Source organism: Cydia strobilella, chromosome 14 (genome assembly GCF_947568885.1).
Source record: "Cydia strobilella chromosome 14, ilCydStro3.1, whole genome shotgun sequence".
Taxonomy (NCBI): domain Eukaryota; kingdom Metazoa; phylum Arthropoda; class Insecta; order Lepidoptera; family Tortricidae; genus Cydia; species Cydia strobilella.
In genome coordinates this window covers 15,817,486-15,830,804 of record NC_086054.1, presented here as the reverse complement: position 1 = coordinate 15,830,804, position 13,319 = coordinate 15,817,486, and the positions used below count along the sequence as shown (strand labels likewise).

General features: G+C 37.3%; 1 protein-coding gene and 1 long non-coding RNA gene across 2 annotated transcripts in view; both read left to right on the top strand.

Moving 5' to 3' along the window:
• The first annotated feature begins 399 nt into the window (after positions 1–399).
• Positions 400–13,319, top strand: part of LOC134747290 (multidrug resistance protein homolog 49-like) — a 51,991-nt gene continuing 39,071 nt past the window's right edge. The window contains exon 1 of the mRNA XM_063681913.1: positions 400–557. The gene's annotated coding sequence lies outside the window, so the exon portion shown is untranslated. The remainder of the gene's footprint in view (positions 558–13,319) is intronic.
• LOC134747301 (uncharacterized) overlaps positions 4,658–13,319 on the top strand; it is a 47,733-nt gene continuing 39,071 nt past the window's right edge. Inside the window, exon 1 of the long non-coding RNA XR_010128311.1 lies at positions 4,658–4,798. This is a non-coding gene — a long non-coding RNA (uncharacterized LOC134747301). The remainder of the gene's footprint in view (positions 4,799–13,319) is intronic.

Below are 13,319 nucleotides of genomic sequence, written 5' to 3'. Positions count from 1 at the left end.
AACGTGATTTTTTTGCCGTTTTTTGCGTAATGGTACGGAACCCTTCGTGCGCGAGTCCGACTCCGTCTGTCTATCTGTCCGTCTGTCCATCTGTCCGTCTGTCTGTCACCAGGCTGTATCTCATGAACCGTGATAGATAGACAGTTGAAATTTTCACAGATGATGTATTTCTGTTGCCGCTATAACAACAAATACTAAAAAGTACGGAACCCTCGGTGCGCGAGTACGACTCGCAATTGGCTGGTTTAAAAAAAATAGCACTTTATTGTAGCGATTATTACAGAAAATATTCATTATACCAAAAGTGGTTTTTCAAGCCACCTTTTCTTCAACCACGGAACCTTCACAATGCACAATAACTGCATAGGTACTGCAGTGCACGGCCGTCGAGCGTGCCAAAATTCCCTCAGTTCGTTGCCAACAACTGCCCTAGGTTGTCGCGGCTGTCCCCGCGCATGAGCGGGTCGTTCGAAAACACGTCCTTATGACGGAGGTAAACGATTGTGTACCTACGTGTTACAAGTGTTATCGGGATAATAATTTCTATAGAATATTAGGTAAGTAGATAGAATAAGTTTACTTTATATAGTTGGTCAAGCAAATCTTTTTACAGGTTTTTAAAGGGTCGGCAACGCGCGTGTAATATCTCTGGTGTTGCAGGCGTCCATAGGCTACGGTAACTGCTTACCATCAGGCGGGCCGTATGCTTGATTGCCACTGACGTGGTAAAAAAAAAAGTCACTATAAAAAGAATTCCATTCGCATGGAGTCGAGAGGTTTTAAGTAGTCTGTAAGTTGCTAACGCTGTCTGTCTGTCCGTCTATCACCAGGCTGTATCTCATGAACCGTGATAGCTAGACAGTTGAAATTTTCAGATGATGTATTTCTGTTGCCGCTGTAACAACAAGTACAAAAACAGAATAAAATAAATATTTAAGTGGGGCTCCCATACAACAAACGTGATTTTTTTACGTAATGGTACGGAACCCCTAAGTCCGACTCGCACTTGGCCGGTTTTTTACACTTGAATTCCTATAAAAGAATACAGGACGCATTATAAAAAGGGAGTCAGACAAACAGACGGTCTTATCGTTTAAGTGTAATATCTTTCAGACAACATATGGGGAGCCGCTACCACTTAACTTGGGTTTTCTAACAGAGGTTAGCTTGCTTTGAGTCTAAAACTAGACCTACGTAGTTAAAGTTTTAATTTTTACTTATTGAGAAATTATACAAAGCTGCCAGACACAGTCAAACTATGAACGACATCGTAGTCAACCATTATTAGGTACAGTCGCCATCAAATATATCGGAGCGTCCAAGGAGCTCACAAATATCTGAACACGCCTTTATTGTCAACGCGTTAGAGTGCCTGTTTAGATATTTTGATCACCTCGACCGCTCCGACATATCTGATGGCGACTGTACAATAGATAAAATTTAATAATGATTTATGTATTGGCTGCGTATCAAATTGTTAAATTATCAATAGACGTATCGTATTGTGTGTATTTTATTGTATATTCTATTCGACTTTACATAATATACTGGTCGTTGCAAATAAAAATCTCTTATCACTATGTCTAAAATTGGTCCAAACATGTAGAAAACAATAATTTAATTTTTGTCATAACTATATTGTGTGTATGTCGGCGGCAGATCGTATAATCGGGCATATCGAGATATTCCTAGGCATATCATGAAACGCCGCCCTTTCACGATCTGACTAAGAATAACCCAGGCATATCACGATCTGCCTAATAAAAAAGGCGGCAGATCGATCATACCAATTGCATTCGTTGATATTCCTAGCTTAATACCGGGCGCATCGTAAAATAACATGAAACGCCGGCATTTCGTGATCTGACTAGCGACAACTAGCCATATCGTGCAATCTTCAAGGGTTTCAAGTGGAAAGATAAATATCAATTATAAATTAGAATTATATTGTATTAAGCGACTATATTTTACGGTTTTACAACAAAACAAAATGGAAAAACTAACGTTGAGGTTTGAACGATATGGCTGGTAGTCGCTAGTCAGATCGTGAAATGGCGGCGTTTCATGATATGCCTAGGAATATCTCGATATGCCCGGTTTTACGATCTGCCGCCGACATGTATACAATGTATATACCTATAAGTATGTACCTATTATAAGTTAAGTTAAACGAATTGTTTTTTTTTTCTTTTTTTTTTAAAGGGGTTTCGTCACTCTGTGACGATGTCACCCCCGTACTGAGATCTTTAGTAATAATGTAGTACTGCAATAGATCAGTACGGGGGTTACAAATTGGGGTTATACGGATATTTATTTCAGTCAAAATATTATATAACATGCGTAGTAAAATATACTACTTATGGTATAAAATTATAAACTAAACTTAAAAAGGCCTAAAAATTGGGATAGAAAGTTGTCAAATCGTTGTTGTAAGATGTTTTTATCGTGTATAACAAGTGTTATTTTTTGTTATTACGAGCATATAACCGTTTTTCATTCGAAAGATCCTGATTGGTCCTTTTTGCCCATAATCTTGTACGGTCCAGAAATACGTAGAAACTTTTCGGGAAAGTAAGAAAAATCCAACTAGGGAACAAATCAAATTATTTTATGAAATATTTATATTTTGATTTGTGTTTGTGGACTTGGTCACTTTTTATTTAGTGTATGATATATATTTCAGTTCATAAGTAAGAAAAATCGTTTATTTTCTATTTAACGTCAACCGGGGTGAATAGGGAAGGCTGGGGTGAATCGGGACAAAACATAAAATGTCATTTAGGTACCTGACAATTTTTAAAAAAATACCCACACAAAATCTATCATTCGATTGAAAATCATAGTGACACAATTTGTGTTGGTATTAAGAAATTGTCAGGTAAACCACATTCTCAGTTTTGTCTCTATTCACCCCGGTTGACGATACGTGTGCATCACCCTTAAACAGCTGTTAATAAGTACCAAGCCGTAAATATATCATTAAGTTAATTCATTCACCCTTCCCTGACGTCACTAGTTTGATGACGACCGCCTGGCTGGCTCGGTGCCAACATTCCTCCCTTTAGGTTTTCCCAGTTTTGGCAGCGAACGGGTTAGCGACATAGTGACGTCAAATTGGCAAAAAAATGTGCCGTTTTCAAGCAAAAGGTTACCACATTGTCGATAAGGTTGATTTCAAATTAAAACTATATTGAAATAGCGTCCTATTGACAACCGACAATAAGTACCCTTTTGGTTGAGAATGGCACAAATGTAGGATCCGATATTACTGTTACTGAACCGGTGAGCTCCATCTTAGGCCCTGTCTTCACTTTCCATCAGGTGTGACTAGGGCCAATCGCTGATCAGTTTATAATAAAAAAAATAAAAAATAAACTCAAGAGTAAACGAAACCGCCGCCGAAAAGCCGCTATCATACAAACAAAGTTACGCTCTCATTTAAAAACGACATGCTTAAATCCCATGAACATGTTACGTAAACATAATGTGACGTTCTCAATCAAAAGGTACTAGTGGTACCTTTACAAATATAATCAAGAAGAGATGGAGCATTCCGAGATTACTCCGATAGTTATACGAACTAGGTTTACACAATTACAAATATTTTAATGTAAAGGACGTATATTTACGCAAATCACATTTCAAAATAAAATTTACTACTCAAATGTATCTTTTAAAAATCTAACATGTTGCCAACTTGCCAAGACGAGAGTGCGAGAGTAATGGCTAGCAGTGTCGAAAAGTTATCACATGCCCCTATTTCACCACGGTTACAGGTGTGACAATTGTCGACATCACTGTTGCTGACGTCACAGGCCTCCATGGGCTACGGTTACCGCTTACATTCCTGTTTGCCACCATCATTGTACTATTTAAAAAAAACTATTATATCGTAAACATCAAACATCAACATCAAACATTTATTCAGCAAATAGGCCACAGGGGCACTTTTACATGTCAATTTTTACAAACAATAAAATTAACCCAAAATTACATAAAACAATTTCATAAATATAAATGTTAAATTACACAAGAAAAAAAACTAATAAAAACTATACAAATAACAGAAGTACTAAAATTGTTTAGAGATGTAAAAGTCTGTAGGTGTATATATATATATATATACCTATACATGTTACCCAATATTGTAATATGTAAAGGAAGGGATATATTTTTTAAAACAGTCTTAAGTGTACAAAGTGTGTTTTAGAAAATGCGTCTTTCCATGACAGAAGGGTCCTTATGCTTCAAGTGTAATAAGAACGATTCCATCTGAAATTCCAATATAAATTCTGATTAAAAAACCTTATTGCAGAAGCATAAGGACCCTTCTCTAATGAAATGGCACAAATATATCCCTTCCCTGTACTACAGTCATTTATATTATTATTTAGAAAAGTATTCTAGGACGACAAATACTTTTTCACCTCAGCAGCTCGAACAAGCCTACTTTCGTCACTCCCTGGAGTGAGGAAAGTGCGACTTTCCTCACTCCAGGGAGTGAAGCAATGTAGCTTTTTAATTTAGTGAAGGCCATGAACGTACGGTACGGTACGGTACGGTACGGTACGGTACGGTACGGTCCGGTCCGGTCCGGTCCGGTCCGGACTTATACTTTTTTTTCTGTTTATTCTGTGTAATTCGAAATACATTTTAACCTTTAATATGTTCTCACTTCTAAGGTGAAAAATTATGTGTGCAACACGAGAGCAAAGTTATTTTACATCTCGTGTTTTTGAGTCCCTCGCAAGAAAAACCAACTTTCCTCTCTTGTTGCACAAATAACTATTGGCGCGTTGTTTCATCCGCTAGCGCTACTATTGCTACTAGACTAGTAGGATTTGGTTCGATTTTTTTTCGTAGCACAGGAAGCCGTAGCCGCTTCTACGACGTAGGCCTCTCGCGTAGCATTCAAAGCGTTTAGGAGGAATCGCGTAGATTTTCCGAACTATGGCATGAATTACAATGGCATACAATGGTGAAGTTAGATCGATTTCGTCTTCTATATTTTTAATAGGGGGTATTACTACAATGTTTTGCCACCAGAGTGCAGCACTAGCCCCTTTAGTAAACCATAGAGTAACTTATACCAAAAACCTATGTAACTCCGTATAAGATGAATAAAGTCTAAGGAAAAAAAGTGTGTGCGTGTAATTTTTACGCGCGATTGAAGTAAAACTGCCTTGACGATGACGTTTATCGCTATGTTGGCACTTTGACGTGTGTCCTATTGTGCGTGTGTCACTACTGAGCGTTACTTTCGTCAGGAAGAAATCTAAGTTACCCTCTAGTCGCGCCTAAAGAAGTTTTACTTCTCAAAACGTGCCTCGGAAATCAAGAAAAAATTAATAAAAAATAAAAATATAAATATAAATTCGCGATAGACCCGTTTTTAAATGTGATTTAATATGTGTTCAAACCGCGAAAGTTAAATGTTATATAGGAAAAAATGATTCTCGGACAGATGGCGCCTACACCAAGGCCGGTAACGCGCATGCATTGTGTTGCAGTATCCATGGGCGCCGGTAGCTGCTTACTCTACCTACTACTACTACCGTCTACTCGTTTGCCTCCTATGTCATAAAAAAAATTGTTATTTGTTATACAAGGGTGCAAAGTTGTATTCTACCCGAGTGTGGAATTGAACGAGAATGGATTCTAGGGTAGAACTACGAGCTAGCGAATGGATTCTATGGTTGAAAATAGAAAATAGAATCCTGAGCGAAGCGAGTGGTTCAGAAGTAGAATCCTGAGCGTAGCGAGTGTTGCAACACACGAGATGTAAAATAACTGCAGCCGTGTGTAACGCAAATCTTTTCACCTCACTAAAGCGACGAAAATACTACATAGTACATAGGTACAAGAAAAACAGCTAAAATATGTAAAATGAGCCTTTATTTTAACTACTAGGTACACTCATTTCAATATGAACATTCTCTTCATCATTGAAAATGTACTCCAAATAGTACTTTGCTTTTTAGAATTGGCTAGTTCGAGGTTCGAGGAAATATGACAATAATACCGTTTCGGAGAACGTTTTAATTATGCCTCCATTCATTGAATAAATCGAATGCTTTGACTTATTTATTTTACTCGCAATTATTTGGATAACCAATTAATTTTGCAGTTTGTACGGCTTACCGCAATTCTGCTGGCGTCAATTGTAATTAGTCTTAGTCAATTTTGAGTCACTCATATTTATCATATTTATTATATATATTTATTTATATTCAGAAAACTCGAGAATTTGCGTATAAATTGCAAGATTTGCTCGAAGCACCGATGCCAGAATAGTACATTGTGATACAAGTGTGCTAAATTGGTCATTACACATGAGGCGATATTGTGCGCGCGAGCTGTAAGTGAGCGCGCAATAAGAAAGCCGATGTGTGTAATGACCAATGCACACGCGTTTCATACGACGTTTTTCAACACACTTGCACACAAAAAAAGAAACTTTCATATTATTCAAATTTTAATTGTTAAAACAGTAAGTCTAAAATCTGTCATACTGCCGGCCGCCCCTCGCCCCGGCCGCGGGCGGGCCGGCCGGGCCGCGGCAGGCGGTCGGGCGCGCCGGTGCCCGCCAGTCCGACCAATTAAAGAAGGCTCCGTTTCCATGCATATTATTAGCAATCAGTTACCTACTTAACTCAGTTAGATAATATAATGAAAAAGCACGTTAAGCGTTATATAAGATACTTGAAAAGTACGCGTGTTTAAGATCTAGGATTATGAGCCAAAAATCGGTGGAATAAAAATACCATGCGGATGCGTTCCGTTTCATGCGTTTTGAGATTGCAGTATTACTTATGGTGCGTTCAGAATAATTAAAATGGATGGATCAAAATAAAATTTCTTGCAAGATTTTAATGTAGTAAAATTGTTTGCACTATATGTTTTTAAATGAATAGAATTCAATATAAAGTTATTTTTACGCCAACACCACCTGATTTGATCAAACAATTCAATCAGATGGGCGAAAATTGTCATGTCTGGACTGGCCTGTACATGTTATTATGTTTAAAAAGGTAACTATATCACGTTCGGATTTCAAATATTCTTTGCTCTCTTGTGGATAAAATGCGGTTTTGCTGTGTTTTTAAAGAACAAAAAAGGGCTTTCCGAGCTAGTGAAGTGAAATAGTTATTTACGATACAAGTGCGGAAAAGAGGAAATTCGAAACGAGTGGCGATAAATTAAAACACGACCGCAGGGAGTGTTTTTAATCGACACGAGTTGCGAATTACCTATTCGCACGTGTATCGTACAACGTTTTACAGTACATATGGCCCTTTAAACTTTCGACATATGCACCAAATATGCTCATTTACGCACTAGTGCGAGAAAGCAGCACCATATGTACTGTAAACAATATTATTCACCGTTATGCCAAATTGGCAGAATAAAAAAATAAATGTTTAACTAAGCAATAGAGGTATGAATATTTAATAGGCATGTAACAAACAGCTGATTTTCCCCCATCGACGCATGGTGGCGACATCTTGTCGCTCCGCGAGATTTATTACGACGAAATTAAGTGCCGAGGCACTCGGGACTAAACTACTGGCGCACTGGCGCATATAAACTGTGTCGTTTTCAAGCAAAAGGCACCACATTGTCGCTTGCCATAAGGACGCTCTGACATGCAGGTTATTTGTATGTAGATACAAGCAAATTTCGTACTTATGGTAAGCGACAATGTGGTACCTTTTGACTGAAAACGTCACTGTGTCGTTTTCAAGCAAAATCGTAAGCGACTATGTGGTACCTTTTGATTCAAAACGTCAACTACTAACTAGCTTACGGACGGTTAGCTGACACGTTTATAAATATAAATAAGAAACAAACCCCGTTATTACGGTGCCGTAGGTTCGGAATACAGTTTTTGAAAAATCGTAGCGCTTTTTTAGATCACAATAGGTACGGTTGCCAAAAATTAAATTTGCAAGTTCAGTTTAAGTAACTTCATCGATTCCAATATTTCCAATCCTGGTTTTTTGACTCACTCGGTAGAAAAGAAATCACGAGCATAGGTTTAAAACGCACTTTAAAAATTCGTAACAAATTTTTGTACAACACCTAAAATTATGAAAACTGCTTCTAAAAATGAGCAATATTTTGTTTGAATTGAACTCATCGATTACTTTTTTTGTTAAAATTTACAAAAAAATAACGCACATCTATCTCGCTCACGCTTGTACGCTCAGTGATAACTTCGCCCAAATAATAAAATAAGAATAAATAAAAACAATATATGTAATTCACAATAAATAGGGATGCGTAAAAATAGGTTTGAAGTAAAAAAAAAAAACCGGCCAAGTGCGAGTCGGACTCGCGCACGAAGGGTTCCGTACCATTACGCAAAAAACGGCAAAAAAATCACGTTTGTTGAATGGGAGCCCCACTTAAATATTTATTTTATTATATTTTTAGTATTTGTTGTTATAGCGGCAACAGAAATACATCATCTGTGAAAATTTCAACTGTCTAGCTATCACGGTTCATGAGATACAGCCTGGTGACAGACAGACAGACGGACAGACGGACGGACAGACGGACAGACGGACAGTGAAGTCTTAGTAATAGGGTCCCGTTTTTACCCTTTGGGTACGGAACCTGAAAAAGCTTTACAATTTACCTAACTTTACCACCCGTCCTCAACTTCGCTTAATTATTTTTACCTATCACATTTTTTTTATTTGTGTTTAAATTACTGAAAAAGATTATCCCGTCTAAAGGGTCAAGCGTAAAAATTAGCTTTAGATTACCAATACACATTCGCGGACACGAATGCTGCATTCGCGTAGTCTTTTGTTTCCTTTGGCCTATGACACATGACGTCACTAACCGTCCGCGAACGTGTTAACTCTGCGATGTCTACAGGAAAGACGCGAACACGTTAAGCATAATGTACTACAAAATATGTACCACTTAAAAATACCGTATTTACTTGCGAAGCTTACTCCTCCCACCCTTGTGTTACGCAACCCACGTGACTTGCCTGAACGTGAACGGACGTTACGTAACAATGCACCTGACAAACATATCAATGGACACTTTCCACTACACCCCGACTTACGGAAACTGTACTCTAATATGAAGTAATAAGAGCGAACGCGACCGCAACTGAGATTTAAAGAAATACGTAGTATAAAACCCAAAAGGGTTTGAGAAGAATCTCGTTTGGAGTTGTAAAATGAACTCTGTTACACAGTTTTAAGACTCAAATTGCAATGTGAATGAGTATAAAATGTGACGTTTTTATTGTCGGGTCAGGTTATAATCATAAGGTTGATTGTCGAATGTTTAATTACAAGAATAGTCGTCTGGCAGTTGCTCTTGGCTAATGACAATGTCCCATTATAGCTCGGGATTCAGTCTGGGCCCTTGATCTAGATCTGGTGATGTCTGGATTCATTAATAACTATTTGATTAATATTGTCTTCGGTTACCGCGATAGTTACTCATGAAATAAAACTATGAAAACGGATTATATCGCGTATATTGAATTTATAATGGAAATAATTGTAGTGTATAACTAGCCTTATGAACCGATTTTGCATGTACAACCAGCCTTAAAGTTTGTAGTCTATGATTGTTCATTATTTTAGTATGTGGGTATTTTTGCACTTTGTAATTTTTCCTCAGTCACCCGTTGACCACGAACGCTGTAAAGAGTTCGAAACGTCGGGATGTACCTATATTATAAATTCAATATACACGATATAATCCGTTTTCATAGTTTTATTTCATAACTATTTGATTAACTAAACCTACGTCAACTTGATAATTCTTCCCCTTCTCTTCTCAGAAACTTTTTTTTTTACTTTATTTAGAACACAAACAGTCACATATACAAATGGGTTTGAAGTACAAATGTACTTAACATACTTAAGAAAACAGACCTGGAGGTTCATTAGTAAGTACATAATGTTAACATACACACTAAACAGCAAAGATAAAAAGGAGATAAAAGAAAAAACATGAGCCTACGGTTGTCCTACCGGAAAGCCGGAAAGTTACATTTATACATTTACTTATTTATATTTATACTTGACATATTAAAACAACTTATGTCTAAGTTTCATTCTAAGACTAGACAGGGAAGTGTGAAAAGGATCAATGTCATGTAGGTGACACGTGTAGAAACTTGACTGAGAAATGGATCGCAATTGCGAACTCCAAGAAAATCGGGCAAGTGCGTGTCGGACCAGCACAGCCATAAAAGCAAGATCAGATTTTTTTTAAATCGCACCGATAATATTCAAAATATTTTTTTATTTTATTTTAGTATTTATTCAGCTTTTTTTTCTGAAAAACGCCTGGTTAAGAGTACTGTGACTCTTCGGTATAATAGTGATAGTGTCTGGGCAACATGTCTTAAAAGGTTTTGTTTAAATAAAAATGCATTATGAAATATACCTATCTCCTGCATATATATATATATATATATATATATATATGCTTGATCAAATTGTGTAAAAATAATAGTACATTTCGATGCTAGTGCGGAATGTATGTCATTATTCCACGAGTACCGAGATATCGAGGGACGAGCGAAGAATGACATTTCCGCACGTGTATCGAACGACGTTTTTAATACAGTTGCGAAAAAATAAGAAAAACAACAAGTAAGGAATTCGAAACTTTTATATTATTAATTCTGTGACATCATTGACATTGACATTATGAAGAGGTGTTTTTTTAACTGGGTGTTATTATTATTGAACCCACTTCAATGAGTTTTTTTTTAAATGCATGTTCTATCAGACAGAAACAATTGTAAATATAAAACATTGTACTATTATTACCCAAATATCGTTAATTACGATTATTTGTGTATCGTAAATTTATAAAAACAATATCGAATGTTGCCTTTGGAAACTTAAAGCAGAAAGAAAAAAATGCCTCTTCTTTGACAGGCGTTCCGTTCCATTCAGACAACTTATTAAGAACGGTTTTTCAATATTCAATATAAAAAAGAAATAGACGTGTTATAATGATGAAGAGGTAAGTAATAAAATATGAAATATGTATATTTTTCGTATTCTTACATTAACAGTAGGTTTTTATGTTGATTACTACGTTTAAAGGAAACTAATATTAACACTCATCAATAAGTAGTCATGAATTGGAACAAGAATAAATTTAAAAAAATTGGAAAAGTAAAAAGCACTAGTTCGCAAAAACCAACTTTCCGCACGCTAAACAGCTACGTAAAGTAGCACTTTTTGAGCAACTGTATTAAAAAAAAAAATTTTTGGGTGCATAAAGCACAACAAGATACATACATACATAAGATACATACATTGGTACTACGTAAACGAAATTAATAACCAGCTTCAATCTAAAAAAGGCCCTTGAGGCATTATACCCAGGATACTGGCGGCATTTCCTCGCTGTATCGCAATGCTGATACGTTGTGCGAGGGAGCCGCCAGCTCTTCGGTCACCAGTTACGTCAACCAGACGCTTCGCGATTCCTGCAAACAACTTGTGCGCGCTGGGACCCCACGGACCTATAGTTTCAACTCCAAATGGAACAAAATGGTACTGTGGTGAGGCTCTTATATTTATTACCTACGTTTTAAAATTTCGGCGCTCTTTTTTAAATTAGCATCCCCGATCTCTTACTTTGTAGTTGCTTGAAGAAGTTTTACTCCTCGTACAAACCGCTGGCCGAAGCTTAAATTCCTATCTAGATACATCTATTCTAGGTCTATCTATTCGTAGGTTGTTTCTTGACCTCCAGAGTTCAGCGGGCGGTCAAGGTCACCAAACAATCGGAATGGGGGAATGTGTTTGCTTACAGATGATTATGTTCGGAGCCTGAATAAATGACTTTTATTTCTAAGTGATGGTTCAGAGGATTCCGTACACTTTCTGAAGAGAAAAAGGGGTGTAAAGCCAGGAAATTTGATGGAAACAAAGAGTATCTATTGCGCCACGCATGGGCGTCGCCAAGCCCAGAGCCCAGGGCCCGGAGAACAAAATTTCTAACTAAATGTATGCCCCTCTCCCTTCCCTTGGCCATCGGCCATATGAACTGCTCCTCCCTAGCCTATCAGCTGTCGACGCCCTTGGCGCCATGCAAAACTTACAACTACTATACGGATACAAGAAAACTATACTAGTTTTAACATTGACATATTCGCTCACGTCTACGTAAATTACTTTCTATACATCTCGCTTGCACTAATATGCGAGTACGAGCGAGATGCATAGAAAGTAAGTTACATAGACGTAGCAAATGTGTCAAACTGTCAATGTCAAAACTAGTGGTACGGTGGTAGTGGTACTATACTAGACATGTTTTCTTGGTTCTTGATTGAAATTTTGCTACCCCCTCTGAAGGATTAATGTAATTTATGGAATCTAATTAGGTACGAAGCCTCCGCTGTCTATCTGTACGTGTATCGTTCTGTTATTGCTAAATTGTTCTTGTTTGCTTTCTGCTATTTTACTTATAGGCCAGGAAATAAATGCCCCAAAAAAGGTATAGAGAGAAATGCAAGGAACACAATTTTTAACTTCGTAGCTTTGTTTGGACTAGTTAGGAGATGAACATATCAAAAGTCCCCGGCCTTAACCCTGGTGCTGGGGGGAGAGGGGGGTTTGAAGGTTCCATTTTTCGGTTTTTCGATTATATCTCGGAAACTATGCGTCTGAGCGACTTGGCCACTTATACAAAATGTTTTTTTTTTAATTTGTTACAAGTTTTATTCAGTCAAGTTTTTCGATATCTTGTATAGTTTTTGAGATATCCGCTTTTCAAGGTTTATTTAGGGCTCTCATTTTTATCTTGATTATCTACATCGGTGAAGCTGCTAGGCCGGGTTTGGGATCGTTTTCGTATAAATCGGGGGTGCTAAATTCATTTATGGTATCAACAATACACCTTTCCGAAGTAATAACATATAAACTTTAAACAAAAAACTATATTGGCCTATTAGGATGAACCAAAAATGGCATACCTACGCATTTAGAGTGAGAGCACAGGTGAGAAGCTGTTTGTGCGCATCAAGAAATAATTATAATTTTACACGAATACCATAAAGGTTACAGTGGGTTCGTTCATTATCATTATCAATCACACGAGTTACGAAATCCATATTGCCCATGACATCCATAACGATCAACTGACACCCTTCTCCCTATATTTTGCTTTTTAGGGTTCCGTAGCCAAATGGCAAAAAACGGAACCCTTATAGATTCGTTATGTATGTCTGTCTGTCTGTCTGTCCGTCCGTATGTCACAGCCACTTTTCTCTAAGAACTATACTGTTGAAACTTGGTAAGTAGATGTATTCTGTGAAC